This window comes from Herpailurus yagouaroundi, unplaced genomic scaffold (assembly GCF_014898765.1).
Source record: "Herpailurus yagouaroundi ecotype Mexico unplaced genomic scaffold, PumYag 29, whole genome shotgun sequence".
NCBI classification, from domain to species: Eukaryota; Metazoa; Chordata; class Mammalia; order Carnivora; family Felidae; genus Herpailurus; species Herpailurus yagouaroundi.
In genome coordinates, this window is record NW_024412377.1 from 79,974,468 (window position 1) to 79,998,959 (window position 24,492).

Below are 24,492 nucleotides of genomic sequence, written 5' to 3' on the forward strand. Positions count from 1 at the left end.
TTTCATACAGCTCCAAATTAAAGAAGTCTGAAGTTAGTAAAACTTTCTGACTCTTGCAGTTAGGAGACCTGTGTTTGGAAAAGGTAAATAAAAATGTTTGTGTTCATTAAAATAATATCTTGAGCACTGTTTATATTTCAAGAAGTGTGTGGATAACCAAAACTCATCTCTGTGTCTTCTCCTTATGTGTATGAAGAATGAAACACAGTGCAACCCTCCAGTTACACCTGCTGTTCCTTCAGGCTGCCATGCTTTTTGGTCACACTGAGCTGTAATTCACCCCACACCTCTGTCCTATCTTTTCTCAAAACACCATCTTGATGATTTGTGAGACAATGATGATTCTCTATAAAATTTCAATTCTTCCACTTTCTATTTTATTTTTTCTTAGAATTTATCACTATCTTAATAACTGTCATTCTCCCTCCATGTTCACTATAGAAAATAAACTCTATGAGGGATGTTGGTTCATCTACTTCGCTTAGTATTTTAACTCCAGAATTTAGAAAAGTGCTTGGCACATAGTAGGAGTTTATGTATGTACTTTATTATTAATTATTATTATTATTATTATTATTATTATTATTTTGATAAAAGAGAGGAAAGAAGGAGGGCGAGGGAGAAAGAAGGAAGATAGGAAGAAAAGAAAGGGATTTGGGAGAGACACTTGGGAGAGAAGAATCACTTGTAAATTTGAAGAGAGATCAGGAAGGGCTTCGTGAAGATTGTACCTTCATTCTGAATCTCAAAAGATGAGTGGTTTGTTTTCAGGGGGAGTAGAAGGTGTTGGATAGAGAAGGGCAGTGACCCAAATAACATTTCAGTCACCTTGATTTCAATGTAGCTCAAAGTTACAAATGTTGAATTGAAAGCCTCACTTTATAGCAATTTCCCTATCTCTACATGTGTTCAAGCACATTCTGGATGAAAAGCACTGGGGGAGATTTAGAACAATAATTCTCAATTCAGATGAATTTTACCTCCTCCCCCTGCCCCACCCCGGGGGGAGATATTGCAATGTCTGGAGACATTTTTCAATGTTACTCTGGTGGAGGATGATACTGGCATCAGTGGGCAGAGGCCTGGGTACTGCTAAACATCCTGTAATGCAGAGGACAGTCCCCTCACAACATGGCTATCCAACACATGTCCCCAGGGCCATGGGTGAGAAACTCTGGTTTAGAAGGAATTGGCGAGATTTAGACTAATTCCTAAAGTCTGCACCAACATATAGGATCTGAGATTTATTTTTAAGACTGACTTTTTAAAACCTAGTTTCATTTAGGATGTACAGAACAATTAAGTGCACCCTGGATTTGACTAAAAAAAATTCTGAGCATCCCTTAAAGTTATGTGTTAATCTTTTTGTACATTATTGTTACAGAGTACTTTGGGCATAATATTCTTCTGGGCTACTTCTGGCCTGATTCTGGGATTTTTTGAAAAAAAAAAAAAAAAATAGCTACCCTGAAATTGCAATCCATTGGAGGTTCCTCAAGTTAATGGACAGAAACTTAAGTGACATTGCTATTATAATGAAGACAATATCTGGTCATCTTAATTTTCATTCCTCAGAAGCCTATATCCCAAGTGCTAAGACAGCACAATTTAACAAAGCCATCTCATATTTTAAAATAAACTTAGATAAGAGAGCAAAATACTATGAGAGTTAAATTAAAAATTGATTTGCAACAAAAGAAATAGTTTTTCTTTGTTAATTTTTAAAAAATATTTTGTCTGTTTTGTTACCCCTGCTATGAAATTGAACACAGGGTGATGTTGTAAAGATAAAACTTATGGAATATACCATATTAACATTTAGAAGCTTTGTGAAGGAGAAAAAATGTCTCTTTAAAATCAGCCATTCCTTTTTGAGCTCTGCCACTTGCTGGGATGTATGGGGAAAAGATTCTCCTCATTATTTTTGAGTGGTATAGAGCTAGGAACATTGTTGGGAACATACATCTCAATACTACACAGACCCAATCCCCGGTATGACAGCTCTCTTAAATGAAATAACAACCTGCACTGCACTTCACCTCCCAGTCTCGTATTCCTCGTTCACATCTACTGTGATGTTTATTTATATAAAGATGAATTCTGGGATCCTGATCCATTTTCCTGACACCAGTTCAGATGCCTGAGACCAGTCATTACCATCCAGATTTCAGCACTAACTGCTGAGAGGCAGATTCCCAATATGCAGTCTGCCTGAAGTGTTTTGGCTGTGTCCAGTGGACTTTAAACTGGACAATTTGGTTTAATATCTATAATATAAATGGAGCAAAGCTGATGGCAGCAAGTCTTGAGACTCTGAAATGAGAAACATCCTAAACACAACCCAAAGCATCTCTTCTCAGGCATGATCTCTTCTCTGTTCCTGTTTGTACCTTCCCGAACTGACGAATTTCATGAATTGATTCATACATCATTTTCTTCTGTTTTTCCTTTTTTTTTTTTTAAATAACCCAGAAGGAAATTTTTGGATAAATTATTGTAAAAAACTTGGTAGGAAACAGATCATCAGTGCATTCAGTTGTAGAATTCTAAATATGGTTATGAAATTATCTCACTACCTCAAATTGTAGTGAACAATGTGCTTGAGGGAACACTGCACTTTACCTTAAGCTTTTTATTTTTATTTTTTGCATTTCTGACATTAACAGATGTTATTTTCTAGAGCAGTTTCAGGTTTACCGATCAACTGGACAATAAGCATAGAGATGTCCCATCTGCTGGTTCATATATACCTAGTTTCCCTTATTTCCAACATCTTGCGGTAGTGTAGTACATTTGTAATAATTGAAAAGTCAATATTTACAGATTGTTATTAAATGAAGTTTAGTTTGCCAGGAGTTCACTCTTTGTGCTATATATCCTCTGAGTCTGACAAATGCATAATACCCTGTATCTACCATTACAGTATCATGCAGAATAGTTTCACTGTCCTAAAAATACCATGTGTCCTACCTATTCATTCTTCCTTCCGCCCCTGCGCTCCTGGCAACTGCTGATCTTTTTATTATCTCTATAAGTTTTGCCTTTTTCAGAATAGCATATAGCTGGGCTCATGCAGTATGTACCCTTTTCAGATTTACGTCTTTCACATGGTAATATGTGTTTTCATGACTTGACGACTCTTTTTTTTTATCATCAAATAATTCCATTGTGGGCATGTACCACAGTTTATCTTTTTTAATGTTTATTTTTAAGAGAGAGACAGAGAGAGTGTGAGTGGGGAGGGACAGAGAGAAAGGGAGACACAGAGAGAGGGAGCCTCAGGCTGCAGTCTCTGAGCTGTCAGCACAGAGCCCAACGTGGGGCTGGAACCCAGGAGTGGTGAGATCATGACATGAACGCTCAATCAACTGAGCCACCCAAGCACCCTTACAAGGAAGTCCAATACAAGTTTTTTTATTTTTGCAAAATTTTTAGAAACCTAAAAAAAAAACATGGATGGCACAGAATAAAACAATCTGGAATGGTGCCTTCAACAGTCTATGTCTGAAAAGGTTCAGTGGGGAAGAAAATACTGGATAATTTAAAGCACATTTGCTGACTTATACTGGCATTTAAATAAAATCCCTTGTGCAAACCTTTGTGAAAATCACAAAAATAGTTAATTTTGTTCTGTATTGGAATCAGTTTTTATAAACAGATTTTTTAGGGATCCAAGAGGTATCACCACTCAGCCAACCCAATGGCTTCTAAAACATAACTGAGTTCTGCTTGCTTCTCTAATGTTTGATGCTTCTTCTTGTGGTCAAACCTTTCTTCACTTTTTCAAATCCTTCAAACAGAAAACTAAGGGCCTAAACACTGTAATAAGTAATTAGGAGTTAAGATCCGTACCAGGTGCTTGAAAGATTAGTTTAATATTGATGTTCTGTGTCGGAACTGGGGCTAGGAAGCAGCAGAATGAACTGAATGGAAATGTTTGCCGTTGGTGCTGAGTCAGTGGCCCGAGACTTTACAAGCCAGGTGGTTGTTTCCATGTGGACTGCCACTGGATACATGAGAGGGAGGGCACAACATCAGGGGGGTTGTGACTTAAAAATTGAAAGCAACTATCGGTAACAACTGGCTGAAAGTTTTAACTCACCACAGCTGTAATTTAGTCCCTGTAATCCCCCCCTCTTTTTTTTTTTTTTTTTAGCTCCAAATAGTTGCATTTTTTTTTTTGGCCTAACTATTACAAGAAACCCTTTAGTGATCATGCTTTTAAAAATTCCTGGGGTTAACAGTCAATGCCATAGATATTACCTAATCTTTTCTGCACAGTTTCCATTTGCATGGCTCTGAGCTGCCTTCTCCCATTTCTGATATCATGAGATAGCCACTGCCTACACGAATACCTCTTACTAACACATCTGACCTACATAAAGAAAATCATAATAATTGACAGTCATAACATAAAAATTGAGTTAATAGCAAAACATACCACGGTGCTGAATAGGAGGACTTAACATTATAAATAGATTAATTCATCATCATTTGATATAAGTGATTTTTTTATTGTATTTAGAATTTAATCTATAGAGTGAGGGTATGTGTGTGTGGGGGGGGATTATGTGCATATCTGTTTGGAGGGTACGACCTTGAGAGGTGGATTAAAAGTTTATTTTAAAAAATGGAAAATGGGGGAGCCGGGGTGGCTCACTTGATTAAGCGTCTGACTTTTGACTGGCTCAGGTCATGATCTCACAGTTTGTGAGTTTGAGCCCTACATCAGCTCTGCACTGCTTAGGATTCTCTTTCTACCTCTCTCTCTCTCTGCTCCTTCTCTGCTTGTGTGTGCTCTCTCTCATAAAATAAATAAATAAACATAAAAAAAAAAGAAAAATAATGGAAGAGGACTTGTCCTATAAAATGTTTCTCATTCTCTAAAATCTATCTTAATTGGTAATTTGTTTGAAATAAAGTAAATAAATCATTTAGATGCCTGTATAATTCATTACACACACACACACACACACACACACACACACACACACACACAGAAGCCAAATGAATGAAAGATCTAAACTTAAAATAATGGAGACTCTTTTATAGTAGTCCTCCTTATCCATGAAGGACGCATTCTAAAACCCCCAGTGGATGTCTGAAACTGCAGACATTACTGAGCCTTATATATACACTATGTTTTTTCCTCTACACACATACTCGGGACAAGGTAAATTTATAAATTGGGAACAGTAAGAGATTAACAATAATAACTAATAATAACATAGAAATATTATAATGATATACTAAAATAAAAGTTATACAAATGTGGTTTTTCTTTCTCTTTCAAAATATTTTATTGTACTGTACTCACCCTTCTTATTGTGATGATGTGAGATGATAGAATTCCCATGTGATGAGATGAAGCAAGGTGAACGACCTAGCATTAGGTTAATATTAACCTTTTGATGATAGGTCAGAAGGAGGATTATCTGCTTCCAGACTGTGGTTGACTGGTTGCCTATGGGTGCCTGAAACTGAGGAAAGCAAAACCATGGATAAGGGTGGGGCTTGGGGGTGCTGCATACCTTTTATTAAGGAAGAACTTCCTAAGCAAGATATAAAACCACAAAGCTCAGAAAATCTATATGCTTAGGGACACTGAATTTTTTTTTTCTGAATGATAAATATACCTCACATCAATTTAAATGACAAAGAACAGACTCAGAAAATATTCAAACATCTTTAGCAAGTCATCTTTTAGCCCATAATATATAAACAGTGCCTATAAAACAATAATAGATAGCCCATTAGAAAGAAGATGTAAAATTTGAACAGGCAATTCATAGAAAACATAAAAAGCTGTTCAACATATAATATTAAATTGCATTGTGAGAAGAGAACCAACCAAACAAATCAACTTACACTCAAAACAAAGCAAAACTCTTTCCTATCAGTTTTAGTATAAATTGTAAAGATTGATAATATCTAGTTATAAGTATGGAGGAAGTAGACGTACTTTCATATACTCCTGCTGGCTGAGGACAATAAGGAAAAACCCATGAAAAATTTAAAATGCACAAATCCTTTGACACAGCAATTTTTTTTTTGTTTTTGGACTTGATCTTTGTGTAATATGTAACTATGCACAAAGATTATCAGTCTATAAAAACACAAAATTTTAACAGCAAAATTTAGAACCAAGAAAAAATAGAGTATTTACACATAATATATAATATAGCTGTTAAATGAGACACATTTTTCCATGAAAATGTGTTTAGGATATTTTTGTTAAAGAATTTAAAATACAAATATCGGATAAAATATGATCAGTTTTTGTAAAGTATACATGAATATACTATTTATTAATGTATATGTATACATACATACACATGCACACACATATCTTTTATTAAAAAACAACATTCAGCTAAGCAAATTTGAAGATCAAATTGGCTTTATTCAATGATTCATGAATCAGGAAGCATCCCATCTAGCAAAGAAAAAGGAGTTCCAAGGAACGGTGCAAAATGGAATGTTTCTATAGACAGAAGAGAGGAGGGGCAAGGAAAAAGTAGATTACCTCATCTTTCTTTCGGTGATGGAAAGAGTCTATCAGATGGATTACTTCATTACCACAACTAAGAAATTCCAGACTGGTTACGATTACATCCCTGGGAGATGTTGAAACTGCTATCACGTTAGGTATTAAGTCTTGGTTTGCTGAAGGGGGCTTAGCATAAGTGACTCCATTTTGGGCCTGTTGTTTCTTTTTTAACACTTTACAAGCAAGAAATATAAAGTCCAGAAAGCTAAGAAACAAATGTTAATAATCATAACTTCGGGGGATGGGATTGGGGTAGGAGTGGGACTTTCACTTCCAGAATGTTTTCCTTAAAAAAGAATATGGGTTAAGTGTGAATTTTATTTCCATTTTGTTTTCTGTTTTGTTTTCATTCCATTTTTCTGTTTTTTTTAAAAAGCTAAAAATATATATTTGAAACATTAATAATGAAAATAACACATAAATCAATAGCATAATTTGGAAAATATCCTAAATTTTACATTTAAAGATGGAAGAAAATGAAGGTGTACACCACAGGTTAATCTTAATGTTTAAATTACATGTCTAGATCTTCAAATAGTTCCTTTAAAAGTTGCTCAAATGTTAATTCTAGGGAAATTACTGAGGAAATTGTATAGGAGGACCACAGTAATGGACACTGTATTCAAAGAAATCGTCCAAAAGGGGCCCACATTCACATCTCAGCAGTGATTCCCTCACCCTTTCTCAATATTCTAAAACTTGTCCTGCTTACCCAGGAAATTAAATTTGTAATGATCAAGTATAAAATGATGTTAATATTTTGGTAATTTAAAGAGAGCAGGGTGAACACAGAATTGCTGAGAATTTGCAGCACTAATCTTGGCCTGAACACTTGTGAGAGTCTGCTCTCCATTCGGTCTGATACAAAGAAGGTCTGTAGAAGTGCTCAGTTGGAGCAAACAGGAATGTGGTGTCTCTGTGATTTCCTGTCCCTCCCCCCACTTTTTTTTTTCCACAGAGATAGGTCCTTTGGTGAAAAGACATCTGTGCTTTCTTCTTTCTCTTCAAGACTGAATGTCATGATTTAGGACACACAAATGTAATTTCAACTTTGACTGCCTGCTGGTTTATTTCATGCACCTGCTTTTGGAGGAAGGAGAAACAGGATTTTAAGAGGATATTTTGAGGCCAGAGCTGACATTTGACCTGATATATCCTACAGGGACATGGAAAACAAAAGCACTTATTCATAATGTGTGATTTAAACAACCAAGAAACACATTTGCAATTATATTTACATATCAACACATAGTCTTATTTCTTTCCTTGTTATTTTTATTTTTTACTTAAGTCATAAAATGACAGGATAGAGATCTCTCTTTTTGTATTTATAAACGTGTATCAGATCCTATATTGGTTCATAAGTTAAACTGTATTTATTGGTTTCAGATTTTTTGATGCTCCTATGTGATATGCACTTTTAAGTTTTTTGATTTATAAACTGTCTATATATATTTGCATAGATAATTTCCAATATCTGTAAATTTAATTGTTTCTAACTAAAATATCTATTATTAAAAATGTTCTTTCATATCTCAGTATTAAGAAATTATAAAGATAGAATTGTTATAAAGAGTCATCTTTAGCAGTTTTGCTAAAAGCCTGGCAGCTAATAAATTGAGGACAAACAATTCATGGTCCTTAAATTGTTTTCTGTAATGAATGGTTCAAGTTAATTTGCCAAGTGCTTAATTTAAGGAAATAAAGATCAGAATAAAAAAAAATGAACAAAAAAGCAAACAAAGTAGATGTTTAAAAAACGGATTAACCGCTGCTTCTTTTATGCTCATCAAAAGGCATGGATTTCTCCACCTTCAAGATGCCTTGAATGAAGGGAATCTGACTTTACTACCATGAACAAAAGCTGCCTAGAATAACTAATTTCTTGAACACTATAAATTATAGAAGCAAAGCATGAAAGAAAAAGTGGGAAATACCCAGACTGTAAATACAAGAGCAATGCTGTGCTTTATGGCGACACCATGTATTTGCTGCAATTGATGAACAGCAGATGTCCTGAGACCTATGAGAACATCTGCAATAACCACTAGAAGCTGAGAAAATAATCTGATTAATTTCCTTTTTTTTTTTTTTTTTTGGTGTGTTCTATACTTTCCTTATGTATGATTTTTCAACCAAGCTTTTATTTCCATCATTCCTGTATGGAATGTGGTAAAATAAGAAGTGTTGCAGTCCTAGAATACTGTTTCAGATGGATAGGTCAGGTGATTTGTATTTTTCCTTTAGTTATGCTACCACCATAGATACTGAACCTGTCTTCTAATCTGACTGTTTTCTACACTTGTTTACTAAGATGGTAAGATTCCTGACAGGAAATCAAACATGAGTCATTGATAGAATACTTCTGACAAAATGTTTTCTACCTGGGATGGGGTCATATTTGGTGGCAATTTAACAATGTAGAAAGCAGAAGCCCATGTCCAGTGTGCTTCTCCTGTGGCCTTCAATTGCTTGAGCAATCAACTTGAGTTAGCTGTGTGAGCACACACCAAGCCTCTCAGGAAGGTCCTTTCCACTTTTCCGTTTTGTAAAGCTCAGTGTACTTCTGCTTCTCAGAAAAGTTAATGTGTCAGATTAAGTGGTAGATTTTCTGGGAATCTGTATAATGAAGGCATTTACCCTGAGAGGAACTGACCATATTATGGTATACATAGCTGTAACTAGGGGGAGGAAAAAAAAAGACAAAAAAAAAAAAAAAAAAACACCTCTTCAAAGAAGAATGCTTTTGTCTCATGCTGAGATGGAAGAGTAAAGTAAAAATCCACAGAAGTACACAGAATTAAGGCCCGTCCTATTTTGTTCTACTTTTTTTTGGCCAAGGGTTCTCTACTTGTGTGTGGTTACAGTAAAAACTGACCTTACCTCTGGGAACGTCCATTTTCTTTGATTTAGAACTACTCTTATGCCTTTATTTAGTCTATACTATTCATCTTCAGTCTAAAAAGGGATTTGCCAGCACTGCACTTAAGCTTTTTCTCTTCAGGTTCAGTCTCTCCTATTTCTCTCTTCTGATTCATCCTCTTAACTTTTCAATGACAATGACTAAATTTAGCTTAAAAGGAGAACAAAGGAGTCAACTCTATAAGGTATAAAAACAACAAACAGACAAACAGACAAAAATAGCCATCTGCTCAATGGCTGCTGCTGTCTTTGAGGGACTTTCTCTGATACCTAAAGGGGTTTAGTTGGCTGGAACCTTCAGGTCTCCACAGCCTTGAAACAGCTGGAGTTGTGCTACATATCTCCTGAAGGTTTGCCTGAATTACAGCTGGTTTAGCTATAGAAGTGAAATCTGATCACCTAACCCCTTCCAACAGAATGAAAAAAAAAAGAGAAATACTCCCACAGATATTCAAATCAAAAGAAGCAACCCAGGGTGAGTGTACTGAAGAGGAAAGAGTTTGCTAAGGCTTTTCTGTTGAAGTTCACAGTAGAGAGTGGACAGGGACAAGTACAAAACCATTTTATTTATGGACAAAACCCCACCTGTAGCCAAAGAAAAAGATTTACTCAGAAGAGAAGGAGAGGCTGTGGCTTCTCCTGTGAAAAGCTGAGGAGGAGAAGTTGAGCCACAGTTGACAAAATGAAAGTTTCTATCAGGTCAAAATGAGATTAAGGCTCTGATTTGTTCTGCATCAAAGTATTTCATCCATCTAACCTTGTGTTGGAAGGATTCTGCACTTACAATGTCCCAAGTTAGTTAACCTGCAACTGTCACCAAAACATCAAAGTGTTGAACAAGAATACTTAGAAGAAGCTAAGGGAGAGAAGAAACTCTTAGAGATTACCTAAATTTGTAAAGAGGTCAAGGCTGTAAGCAAAAATCTGAACCAATAGCAGAAGCTAATCCAAAATAATATTTACTTACTGTATTTGCAAATCACTGGGCTAGGGCTCTATTGGAACTAGGGTGAACAAGATGTAATTTCTCATCAGAGAACCCAGGGTCCAGTGAAGGAAACAGACATAAACACAAAGAGATAGAAAGGAGCCACTAAAAACTTTGAAGGTTAGAGCTCAGAAGCAGGGTACAAATAAGGTCTACAAGTCCCACTTAACAGAAAACCTTTTCCTTCTTTCTCTCCCTACAGAACCAACTTTTGTGATGTTTACACTAGGGCTTCAGTGCCTCTTCACTACCACTGGACAGCAGATCTGGGTATTCCTTTCCTTGCCCTGTAAGATACCATATAACATAACCGATTCTCTGATTAAATCATATAATGCATATTGAAGGACCACTGTGTGAAGACTATACTAATTTCAAGGCCTCAGTCTAAAGAAACTGCATACATAGTCTTTAAACTGAAGATTATTTCGATCTTCTTTGAGAAATACAACATAGAAAATGAAGAAAGTGCTTGAAAATATTACAGAGCATGAATAAGATTTCGATATTCAAGTGTGATGTTGCAACCAATTTACCTGAGATTAATTTTTTTTTAATTTTTTTAAAAAATTGGTTCATATTTGAGAGACAGAGAGAGACAGAGCATGAGTGGGTAAGGGGCAGAGAGAGGGGGGTACACAGAATCCAAAGCAGGCTCCAGGCTCCGAGCTGTCAGCACAGAGCCTGATGCGGGGCTCGAAGTCACGAACTGTGAGATCATGACCTCAGCCAAAGCCGGTTGCTCAACCGACTAAGCCACCCACTAAGTGCCCCGAGATTCATTTTAAAATATACATTATTGATATGGGGTTATCAGTAAGTTCACACTTACTCTATACATACACACACAGATATGATTTTGCTGTACAAATTGCTATGGTAAAAAAAACCTTTGCTTGTTTGTTTCCAAGTTTTTATTTAAATTCCAGTTAGCATAGAGTGTAATATTAATTCCAGGTATAGAATTAGTGATTCATCACTTACATATAACACCTGGTACTCACAAGTACCTTCCTTAATATCCATCACCTATTTAGCCCATTAAAAATGTGTAAAAAACAGAAATTGCTACAGCCTTTCTTCCCTGGTCATTTAATTTTTGGTTGCATTAATCAATCAAATATGTAAATTTTTGATCATTTAAAACACTCCTGAATTGACACCTCACAGATGGACACAAAGATAAGAACTGAATGAAGTTGCTGAAATGTTTTGACATATCCTTGAAAAAGAGTATAAATATTATGATTTTTTTAAATTACACATGGAACATTCTGGTCATATAACTAGAGTAGATTCCTTTTAACTTCCTTAAATGTGCAAAGCTCCAAGCATGCCACATATAATCTTTTTTCCATTATATAATCTCCCTGGAAATACTTCTGAATGTATGTGAGTTTCACCTTGAGGAGTAGGGTTGCAATGACACTACTGATTTTTGCATATGAATTAAATAGAATTGTTTTATGAAAAGGCAATGTTGAAGCAACACAGATCCAGGTCAGCATTTTCTGACTCTAAGTTTGGGTTCTGACCACAGCCTAGTTTAAGTAGAGAGATCTGTCTTTCCAACTGTGTCCTGTCACATATGTGAAATGTCTATTTGTCTTTAAATATGGGCATGAGTGGTAGAGAAAGAAACAATTAATTCATGGAATCCTAGAATTAGAAACACTGAGTCTCCATCACTGTGGCCCCCAGGAAGGGATCTGGACACAGTGACAAAGCCAGGGAAATGAAGTTACTAAATGGGACTTAGAGTGCTATAGGAAATTCTTTAGACATGTCAGACACCAGCCTATACTTAGATAATATTAATTGAAACGGCACGATGAACCCTTTCACCTGGGTTCATGTTTGTACATCCCTACCATTCCAATGATGAGAAGAGAGAGAAAAAAAGGGGTGGCAAACCCCAAGAAAGTCTGCTGAGTATGTGAAAGAGCAGCTATCCTCCTAGGCTTACAGATCACAGAGACTGAGCCATGGAATCCTAGCAGCTTTTCCTAGATTCTATTTTTATGTTTATTCTTTTCACAGTGTTTGTATTCAGTTATTTTCACCTGCAGTCTTATATTATCTAGTCAACACAATATTTTTCAAAGTGACCTAAGTCAGCTCTTTTCTTCACCACTTGTGTTACTGTGGATTTATAATGCACTTAATTGTCAGAGTCTACATTTTCTCCTGGGTTCCCCTGACATTGTAGCTTTTTTTTTTTTTTTTTTTAAAGCCTAAAAACAGTACAGTTTCCTAACTATGGCATAAAATTCTCTGGGCATTGATGAAAGCACCAAGTCATAAATTCATGTCCACAGTACTGTATCAAATAGTTCCATCACTTCCAAAATTGCCTTGTACTACTCTTTGTGGTCATCCCCTCCTCCTGGACTTGACCTTGGCATCAATGATCTGCTTTCTGGCCCTATTATTTTGCATTTTCCCAGAATGCCATATTTTGGAATCATACAGTATGAAACTCTTAGTCTGGTTTCTTTCACTTAAAAACATTTTTAAGTTTCATGCATAATGCTGCGAGAATCCATCATTTTGTTTTTGTTTTTTTTTTCCTTCTTATTACTGAGTAGTATTCTATTGCATGGATGTAACAACAGTTGTTCATCCATTCCTGTGCTGAAGGATATTTGTGTTGCTTCCAACTTTGGAGCTTATGAATGAAGCTGCTATGAACATAAAGTGTTCAAAAATAAAATATCACAATTCATAAATTGTGAATTGTGTTCATAAATATAATACCACAATTCCTCAGGGTAAATGTTTAGGAGTAGGAAAGCTAGGTTATATGCTAAGTAGATGGTCTGTTTATATTTATATGTAATTGCTAAAACTGCTTCCAAGGTTGCCATAGTGTTTTGCATTCCCACCAAGTTGCTCTTTACTTTCACCACACTTGATGCTGCATTTTTCTTTTTAATTTTAGCCATTTTAATGTGTAGTGCTGTCTCATTATTGTGTATGTTCCTAGTGACTAATTATTTTGATCATCTGTTCATATGATTATTTCTCGTGTATAACTTCTTTGATGAAGTATCAGATTAAATGCCCCTTCTTTTTTAATTTAAAAAATTTATCAATTTTTATATACCTTGTATACAAGCCTATTTTCAGGTAAGTAATTTGCATGTATTTCCTTCTAGGATATGTCTTTTCTTTTTGTTGCTGAACAGTATTTTTTATAAAGCAAAATATTTTAATTTTGATAATTTATCCAAGTCATAATGTTTTTTTTATTTTGAATCTTGCTTTTGAAGTCATGTCTAAAACTACCGGCAAAACACAAATCACACAGATTTTCCAAATCTAGGATTTCCATTAATTCTATGATCCATTTTGTGTGAAGTGTGAGTTATGTGTCAAAATCCACTGTTTTGCATAGAGAAATTAAGTTGTATGAGCATTATTTGTTGGAAGACTATACTTTCTCTCTTGACTTGCCTTTGCATTTTTGTCAAAGTCATTTTACTATATTAAATGTATTTCTGGGCTTCATATTTTGTTTCACTGATCTTTTTATCCTTTCATTGATACTACGTCTTGAATACTGTAGCTTTGAGTAAGTCTTGAAAACAGACAGTATGAGTCCTCCAAATTTGTCCATTTACTTTATAATCATGTAAGCTACCTTAGTTCCTTTGCCTTTCTGTACAAATTTTAGAATAAGCTTATGATTAAGAAAAGACAGTATTAGGATTTTAGTTTGTTAATTTGGTGAGTTACACTTTTCAATTTTCAAATGTTGAATAAGTTTGCATTACTAAGATGAATCTCATTTGGTCAAGATAGATTATCATTTGCATATACTACTATATTCTATTTGTTAATGTTTTGTTGAGGATTCTCATGTCTATGTTCATTAGAGATATTTTTTGGTAGTTTTCTTATCAAACCCTTGTCTGGTTTTAACATTAGAATTAGCCCAATAAAATCAGCTGGGAAATGTATTCTCTGCTATTTTCTGAATGGGATGGCATGAACTTGGTATTATTTCTTCCTTGACTATTTGGCAGAATTTACCAATAAAATCACTTGGGCATGGAATTCCTTTTTGGAGAAGAATCAATTTCTTTACTCAATAAAGGACTATTCCAGCTATCTATTTCTCCTAAGTTTTGGTAGTCTGTGTTTTCTGAGGAATCAGTTAGTTTTATCTAAATTTTAGAATTTATGGGCATAGAATTGTTCATGGTATTTCTGTATTACCTTGATGATATCTTTGATGTTAACAGTCACATCCACTTAGCATTCCTGATATTGGCAGTTGCATTTTTTTTTTTTTTTTTTTTTTAATTGTTGTCATTGCCCAGAGGTTTACCAATTTTACCTTTTCAAATAACCAGTTTTTGGCTTCACAGTTTTTCACTTCTCACTCTTCTATTTTCAAATTCAATGATTTCGACTCATTATTATTTCCTTTCTTCTGTTTGCTTTAAGTTTACTTTACTTTTCTTCTAGTTTCTTAAGGTAGGAAGTAGATCACTGCTTTGAGTCCTTTCCTATTTTTTAATATGAATATTTAATGCTATAAATTTTCCTGTAAGCACTGCTTTTGTGGCAAATCTCATTTTGATATGTTGAATTTTCATACTCATTCATTTTGAATTATTTCTCAATTTTCCTTGAGATTTCTTTTTTGGCTCATGGATTATTTGAACTTGTGTTGTTCAATTATCAAAATTTTAGAGATATTCCAAAATTTTTGCTATTGATTTCTATATTAATTCCATTACGATCTGAAAACATACTACATATGGCTTCTGTTTGAGTTAACAGTTGAACTGTGTTTGTCGCTGCTGTGGTTACCCTCAATATGTGCCATGGGCTTCAAATTCTTGCAGTCATACTTTGTGTTTGGTGTAGGAGTTTGTATGCCAGAACAGAATCTCATCTGTATGCTACACTTCAGGTTGCCTCTTAAAGATTCTCCTCAAAAAATATCCCTTTGCAATGCTTGTGGTCCACATCTGTCCACTCCCTGAAATATTCTGCTCTTACTTTTAATTTGTAATTCAAAGTGTGTTAGTTGGCTAGTGGAAGTTCTCTGTTGTTTTGATGAAGTCTCTGTCTTAGGCAGATTCTAAATCCTGAGTCTCAGGGGTAGAATCTTCTAGTTCCTTCTCACTCCCTCTTCTCAGTTCTGAGTCTAGTGCCTAGTTCTGTTCCTTGCCCAGGAGTAGGTGTTTTCCCCCCTCAATTCCCTTCTTCAGGCTGCCCTCATCTTTCCCCAGTGTTCTAATGGCAAGAATTACTTTCCAATCTTTCAAGGCTGTTCTACCCCTCCTCTGAGTCCACAGGTTCCACAATAACACATTTTTAAGTCTCTTTTGGATCTTTTCTATGAGCATCTTTTGTGTTCATGAAAGAACGTCTACAAGCATGTGCTACCTCCTCCACTTTTTATCTCTGCTGGACTTCACAGTGTCCCACCAATTTACACTCTGCTTTCATCAGTTATCACCAGTGTCTGTCTAAGGGGGGAGGGGATGGTGTTTCATCTATGGAAGTGAGTGCTTCCTTTTCCTCTATCTTTGCAAGCACCAATCTCTTCTCAGATTTGAGGCCATTGGTTTGTTCTGTGAACTCAGGTTTCTGATGGGTGCAAAAATCATGAATTTGAAGTTAATCTGGCTCTTTTTCATCGTAAAGATGGGTATAACACTTCTTGTAGCCACTATATCCTGGAAATCACCATTTAGTTTTTTGTTAAAGTATCTAAGATGAGGGAGTGAGAAAGAGAGACTTCCCTGAAAATGTGAAATAATTATAGGCTTCTCTTACTATATAAAATATACTAGTTAAGAAAAGGAACAGTTGAAAGAAACAAGGCAATGAGTGTAGATTTCAAGAAAGGATAAGTAATAGAGTTTCGATGGCCTTTCACCTCCTTCCTTCATCTACCAGAAAACTCCACATCTAGCACCAAGGCTCAAAATTGCCCTTTCTTGCATCTCTATATGAGCCTTGCTCTTGGGGATATAACAAGAGACAAAGTAGAAGTAGTTGCCCTAGAGGCCAATACTGTATGAAGTTAGGTTGGCCGTTATTTAAAGACACCTTTCATCTGTTGTTAAAATTTAAAGTAGATATACACTTTTCTTCAATACAAGATTCCCTTAAATTTATTCTAGCAGCTACAGATTACAGCACTGATTTAGAAGACAAAAACACTAGTGTTCTTATTTTGTCCTTATAACTCCTGCTCGCGATCTGAGTAAGTTATTTAACTACTTTGAATCTCTGCAATCAAATTCTGCAATGGAAGTAAAATCTCAGCTATGCATTGGAGTGGTGAGAATCTCATGATGCAATGTTTTTGAAAGCCATTTGACAAGTATGAAGGTCTATTCAAAGAAGTAATACAATTTCATCCTTACTCTATTGTCATTGATTCCTAAAGCTAAAAGTGAGGAGAACATTTAACGCCAAGCCTTGTGTGAGATCAGAGTACTTTCTCCTCTGGATATTTTTGGATAAGCACAGAAAATTTTTATACTCTTTCCCATTTTCCTCAAATCTTTGTTTGTTACTAGCAAACTATTATGACTATAACTACTGAGTTATGCAAATAGTTATGCAAAGAGTTACCACTTTAATTAGTGCAAATGTTTTCTGCTTTGTCTTCTGGCTACATACATTTTACTTGATTTGATATTTGTGTTGCCAAGTCTTTATCATCCACAAGTTTTTCAGCTATCTGTGTGGATGGGGCATGTCTTCAGCTCATGGACTTATCCATTTTGTACAACTGTACATTTCAGAAGTGATATTTTGTGTTCTTCAAATTGTTAATGATCTAAGGTCCTTGGCAATAGCAAATGAAAACTATGCCAGCTAAAGCTCAGGAAAACCTTATGAGCAATCAGGATGAGAAAAGGGTCCACAGGTGGACTCCCCAATGGAGTCAGAAGGAAATTCATGAACTTAGGCTGTTCTTAATCTTCTACCTACTAGTGCTTTGTTTTCTCTAAGTCTCTACTGTCTTTTAGTCTCTTGTCTGCTCCTCTCCATTCTTCTTTCAACTAGTCTCCGCAGCAAGGCTCTAATTTCCCTCACATTTGGGGGCTATACTCAGCTCTAATTTGCATAATACTAACTGTGGCCCAAATTAACATAATTTCAGAATGTGAAGATAGAATAAAGTGTCTTATTTAAAAGGATGGTCTGGATGCTGACATCCAGATGTTATTGGTCTGGATGCTGACAATGGTCTGGATGCTGACAAAATATTACAGAAACCTGAATAACCTTGTGTTCTGACTGTAAAGGAGAGCCCACCTGCTTCAACTTGCTTTTATTCATCACTACTTCAAACATTTCATTCCATTCCCTTGATGTATAGGAGAAAGCTAAAAATTCAACTCACCCTTGAAAATGACAATCACATTTTCTATTGTTCTGGGTTTTATGTAAGGAAAACTTTATTAAAAATCATATTTCATCTACAAAAATATGTTAAAGAGGTATAAGAACTATAAAAATAGAATGCTGCACTAGCTTTCTCCAGTCTGTTTATTAAATACAGATGATGCATATAGTGAAAATGAATTAAAAAACTTGATATTGATGACTGTGTTATCACCCCATTAACTAACTTCCATTTATTATTTTTCCTTTGGTAAGTCAGCATTATTTAATTTTTAATTGATTATTCATTCTTTTTCTTTTTCCTTTTTTTTTTTTTTTTGTAAAGTAACTAAGCTTGTAGATACTATTATGATTACCTTACACTTTCTGCATAGGTTCCAATTGTTTGGGAAGAGAAACAGAATCCCATACCATACCATGTTTTTAGAAGCTAAATAACTAATTATATATAACTAATCTTAACAGTAACCACTTCTATTTTTACTTATAAATAAATTTTCCAATATCTTTTAGGTATTTCATTTAATCCTCATTACTAATTTGTGAAATATGCTAACATTATAATTTTTGCTACTCAAGAAGAGTGACCAGGTTAGGACAATGGAAAGCCTTGCCCATGTTTCCATGTCCTCTGGTTGGGATGCATAGTCCTTTTATGTGTTTTCCATATAACAATGCTTCCTCCCTGGGGTTATCAGTTTAGATAAGTCAGTGTGTATTATAAGATTTATTGATACACAAAGATTTCTATACAGCACTACTTATGTTTGTTTTCATGTGCAAAATATATATGTATTAATTAATGAAAATAAATATAATAAAGTGAAAAATGTAACTTGCCTTCTTTTTTTTCTTGATTCCCTCCTTTAGATAGCCTCCTGATTTTGCAGATTATCATTTTGTCAAAGAATCTTCTTTGCTTAAAGCCATTGGTGGTTCTTGTGTGCCAAACTCCTTTCCCAAAGTCAGATTGACCTACAGTATTAATAAAAAGTGTCACCTCCACCAGGCAACATAAAACTTTAAATATATGCTTTGTACTTCCAATCTTGCACAATAGTGAGTTGGGGTTACAGTGTGTTGAAAGAGGAGGCATCAGTGAAGGATAATTTCTGGATACTTATTTTGAATTCTCTTTCCCAGAACTCATGATCAGGATCAAAGAAGCAGTATACATTCTACTCTTTGTCAAATGCTATTAACATTGGTGAGCCCTAGGAATCACTTCTAGAAGATTGTGAAGATAAGAACAATATGGATGCACAACAAATCAAAGATCCTAGAGTCCTATCCTTAATAACAAGACTATCAGACTCTTAAGTCCCATAAGACCGTAAGAACTGAAGCCATCTATAGTCATCAGCTTACTGTCTATAATAACATGACTTTATTGTTCCAGGAAATTTTTGCTCAGAAAGATAACATTGTAAATACCATATTGTTTATTTCACATAATTCCTGAAAATCCATCTATCTGAACAATAAATTATTCTTCAATAGTTTGTTAAACTGGAATCATCAAACTGCTTTTAACTCTTAAAGTTTCTTTTCAAACTCTCATATTTCCATGTTTACTAATCTTAAACTACCATATCACAACCTTAACTTAGCTCCTATCAGGTCCTCAGCATTGAAAAACCTTTAAATAGCTCCTCTAAATCTACTGATTTCCCGATTTTGTCCTTTTCTCCAAAAATTCACCTAAGACTATCAAGACAGTGATCTCTCTGACTGCAGTAAATAAACCTGGCATTGTTCCATGAACAAGGTATTTTTGTGGTCTCTTTAGGAAGTCATCAGCATATGTGACCCCCAGCCAAGGGGCAGGTAAATGAAACTGATGAGCTCTTAATAGTAGATAGAGTGACTGTGTGCTTTTCTCAGAGATAGTCCCTGTGAAGATGACTCTAGTGGAAATGAAATTAAAATGGACATTAAGATGCATTTTGAGGGACTTTTCACCCCACTGTGTATGTTTTCAATCTTTTTCTATGTAAAAGCTTTGTCTTCACAGATTTCCAGAACCTGAAATACAAGTCTTTCACAGGCATATATTATGCTTTTAATTTCTCCTCAGAACTCAAGTGATTCTTTTTTTTTCCCCTTCTCTAAGAAATAGAAAAGTGTTCAGATATGCAGTTGCCATGTTTACTGAATTTTTAAAAAGAAAATGATCACTGAAACATCTTGTGAATGGGAAAAATATAATCACCAAAGCAAGGATTATGTACACCCAACAGTCTTAGTACTAATCTGTCACTTAAAAATTTAAATATATGCATTTATTACACACATCTATATTGCCAATAGCAAATATTGAAATGAACATCAAATTTGTGTTACATAGCTGTCAATAGCAAACCAAATACCAAGCTGTTACTATTTAAAGAAGAGATTTATATATTTCCCTTTTTTGTCATTACTTACCCTTTCTCATTATTATACCCAAAGTGTAGTTTTAATTATGCAACAGCTGTTAGGAACATGTTACTCCTTTTGTTAAGGTTTACTCTATCTGAAATATGAAGACTGCATTTATCAACCTCCTTTAAATGGAAGTACAGGCCTAAGACATATCTGTGGAACATAAGGTTCTATGCCAACAAAATGTATGTTTCTTGATTTTATTTTAATGAAAATCACTGCTGCCTCCATAGTACACTCCTGTTCATTATGAAATAATTTTGAGAGCCTGTCTATTCTCAGAGAATTCTATCTCAGGAGTTCTTTTTAGCACTCCAGAGCCATTTTAAATAACAATGTGAAAATTCATTTTCAAATACAAGCTAAATGGGAACCTTAGAAATCAACCTATTGAAGTAAAAAAAAAAGATGTGCTTTGGAACACATTTTGCTATTTTACTAGCAAAGGGGTATTTTTATCCATAAAAGGATGTTTCCTAAGTGATATTAAGATTTATAGTTTTTGATAAGAAATTTACAGTACTCTGACTTGTGGTAATAGCCATTGTCCTAGAGACGCTGTCATTGGAGGTTCAAGTACCCGTAAAAACAGTAACAAAATTAAGCTTAATACACATTAACTCATTTCTTTCATATTAGGTGAAATGTATTTCAATAGGACAGCAAATCAGGGAGTTTTTTTGTCGTCTCAATTTTTTTTAACTTGATAACCCTGAAGGAGTTAACTAGCAAAAATATATTGTCCTAATTTTAAATTTTGTAAGAACTCTTCAATCTCTCTGACTCTCTCACACACACTCACACATACCAGTACTGCTCCTCCCAACATGACCAGCCTCTAGGTCATAATGATGTTTTGTTTGTTTATTTTGTTCTGTTTTATTGTGCTTAATAACATCAGTAACAAGTCATTCTCTTCATCTTGAAATTATTCTGCATGTTGTTTGCCTCACTCTTTCAGCTTCCTCAATAAAAGGAAAGTCTTAAAGTCTTTTCTTCTTATTCACTTATATTTACAGCAAAGATGTCCCTAGAAAACAGAGTTTGCCTGATGGCAGGGCAGATTAGGGAGCTGAATTTCCATACAGGCTGTGTGTGTGTGTGTGTGTGTGTGTGTGTGTGTGTGTGTGTGTGTGTATGTGCAAGCATGTGTATATTTGTGTGTGTGTCTGTCTGTGTGTGTGAACACTTTGGACCCTGACCCCTGACAAAATCTTTCTCCTTTACTAAACTTCAGTCAGCCTCCTCTGAGTCCTCTTTTTGACTAGACCTTATCTTTGGGTCTTGATTTCAACAAAAATTTATTAACACATGTGTTGCAAATACACATGGGAGTACTCAATGATGAGTAGCTCAAAGGGATGCTTTGAACTTGAGTTGATATAGCATCTTAGCAGATAATAATAATTTTTTAGAGAAATGGCAAGAGAAAGGAAAAGAACTTTGAGCTCCTAAGGTGGCAAATTGTGGGAAGATAAATATACGGAGGAACTTGATAACGTTCTAGAATTGTGTCTAGGAATTAACTTCTGTCCTTTGTGGTGGAGAGGGGAAGGAGGACACCTTTATAAATGTATGTCCTGCTTTCAGCCAAACAGTGGAAGAGCAGAGAGCTTTTCTTGTATCTACTTCTTTTCAATTGCCTTCAGTTCAAAATGATTTTATGAGACACAGGCATACTTTGGTGTGGCATATTCTGCTGGCCTTCACCTCCATGGATCAATTTTAGCAAGAATCCGATCTTAGTCAGTTTTAAGAGAATCCCTCACTCTTATTATCTGGTCAAATTTCTCATTCCCCATGTGTGCTATCTGACCACTCTGGCCTGCATTCAACAAGAATCTTATTAAATCTCTTTAGCAAGAACACTCCTCACCTCGATGCCTCTTCTTAGGAATTTTTCATCCACTGACTGCCTCCACCCCTCCCCCCCATTCTGCTCAATGACTATAATTCCCCAGCTATCTTTGCTATATTTGAAGTTAGGCCAGTCTCTCTCTATTGCAATAGTCTTGACACCTATCACAATAGTTCTAAGTAAATTTTTCCTTTCCTCTTTAACAAATGTCAGAAAATTTTTTTCTTAGTATCCCCATCATCAACAATTCAGTCTAATTCCGGTCCCAGCAAAAGAAGTAAAATGGAACTGGAAATTTCACCTTATAGAATTTCCAGGGAGCAAACATCTTCTCACCACTGTTGTGCACCTTCCCTTTGGAGTTTGGAGAGTGATGTAGAAACACCAATACTGCATGTGTTTTCAATGTATTCAGAGCTATGGTTAATAAGAATGTGGAGGAGGGCAATGGATGCAGTGATTTCCCAACTTTCTCACTCCAGTGGTTTGAGCAGGTCTCCTACCACTCCTTTGTGGGAAGTCTCAGAGGTGTGACACATTGGGAAAGTGTTTGAATCACAGAATAAGAGCAAAAGAATATTTATGTCAAGGGAAGAGCCTGAAAGGGTTGATGATGAAGCAAAACTTCAGCGGGAGTTGTGGAGACTGAAATTCATGAGACAAAGATGGAAGAGTCCTCTCACTGCTCTTCAGAATATAATTTTTTACTGTTTCTTCCTTCTTCCCTTTACTTTCTTCTTCCTTTTTCTTTCCTCCAGCTTTCCATTTATCCTCCATTAGAGATAGCAACCCATTGTGCCATTTATGTATGCTTCCATTTTTATGTCCCTCACAACTCCAATAAACGTTTAAGATGTGTAATTTCAATAATCTTCAACAGTCTGAGGTGTTATTACTATTACCTATTGTACATGTGAGGAATATCAAGCATGCAGAGATTAAATGATTTGTTCATGATCACATAGCTAGTAAGTGGCAAATCAAATTTGAAACTTAGCCCTCACTAAAACTTGTTCTTTGGTATTAACCAGTGCTTTTCAAGTCTTAATGTGCATCCTTAAATAACCTGGAGATCTTGCTAAAATGCACATCCAGGCTCAGGAGCTCTGGGTGGGGACCTGGAATTCTACATTTGTAGGGGATGATGATGCTGCTTTTCCCTGGGCGACACTTTGAAGGGCTTTGGTGGTCATTAATTTGAAGTTGTAAAGTTTTCACTGATAATATGCTTCATCATAATTTTGCCTCATTACTTTAGAATGTGTCTAAAATACCATAGATTGATTTATCCCCCAGATCCTTATTCTTCACTCAACCCAAAGGTTAGAGCCTTCTGCTATCAGTAGAACTGCTCCAATCAAATTCTCCCTCAAGGTTTTTCCTTAGAAATCTCAAATGTAGTACTTTTTGTTTTTAGTCCATCCATCAAATCTTTCATTCCACTTATCATTTTTTCTCCGTCTCCTCTGAATTCCTTTCAATTTATCTACATTTTTTGGGCACCTACCAGCACAAAGCTGAATGCTTTATTCCAGGTGTGGACCCATCATTCATATGGAAAATGCTATCACATCACGTCTCTCAGTTTTATGACACAAGTGATACAATCTCTTTCAGTGTTGAGTACAAAAGAGTCCTGCATCATTTTGTGACTGAGTTATATTGAAGATTTCTATCTAATTTGACATGGTAATTTACAGCCTCAAATATCTGTTCTTCTTCAAAAGAACTAATTTACATCTTTGAAGCTGGATGACACATTTTTTCCTATACCATGCACGTTTCATCATATTTTTGTTACTGATGTTAGCACACCACCCTCCTGATTTTCTAATTTGGTTTGCTTATTGGTGGAGGGCTTCTTTCATGCCTTTTATAGTGTATGGACTGGTACCAAGGCAGAAACATACTTTTTATATTCCAAGTACCTCTGGATTGAAATTATGAAGTTCTAGAGCTGGAATTTTCAATTAGTTAAGAGTAAGACAAGGTGTCATAGATTTTATTTTCGGAGGCACTGTAAGGCAAAACCAACAGGGGCTAAGGGCAGATTAGTTGGTTAATACATTTGAACTTCTGCATATTATAAAACTTCCATTTTTAAATTTTCTTTTGTGTTTGCTCCTGCTACCACTGTGCTTGTGGTACCATTGTGGTAGGGAGCCCTCCCTAAGGAAGGAAAAAAAAAAAAAAAAACCTCAAGGCAACCTGGCTATATGATTATGTGACAACATCCCTCAAGGCTGTGTAACACAAGACCACTTAATCAGACTACATGTTTGTGTGTTACCACATATGGGAGATGAGAGAAAGAAAGAAAGAAAGAAAGAAAGAAAGAAAGAAAGAAAGAAAGAAAGAAAGAAAGAA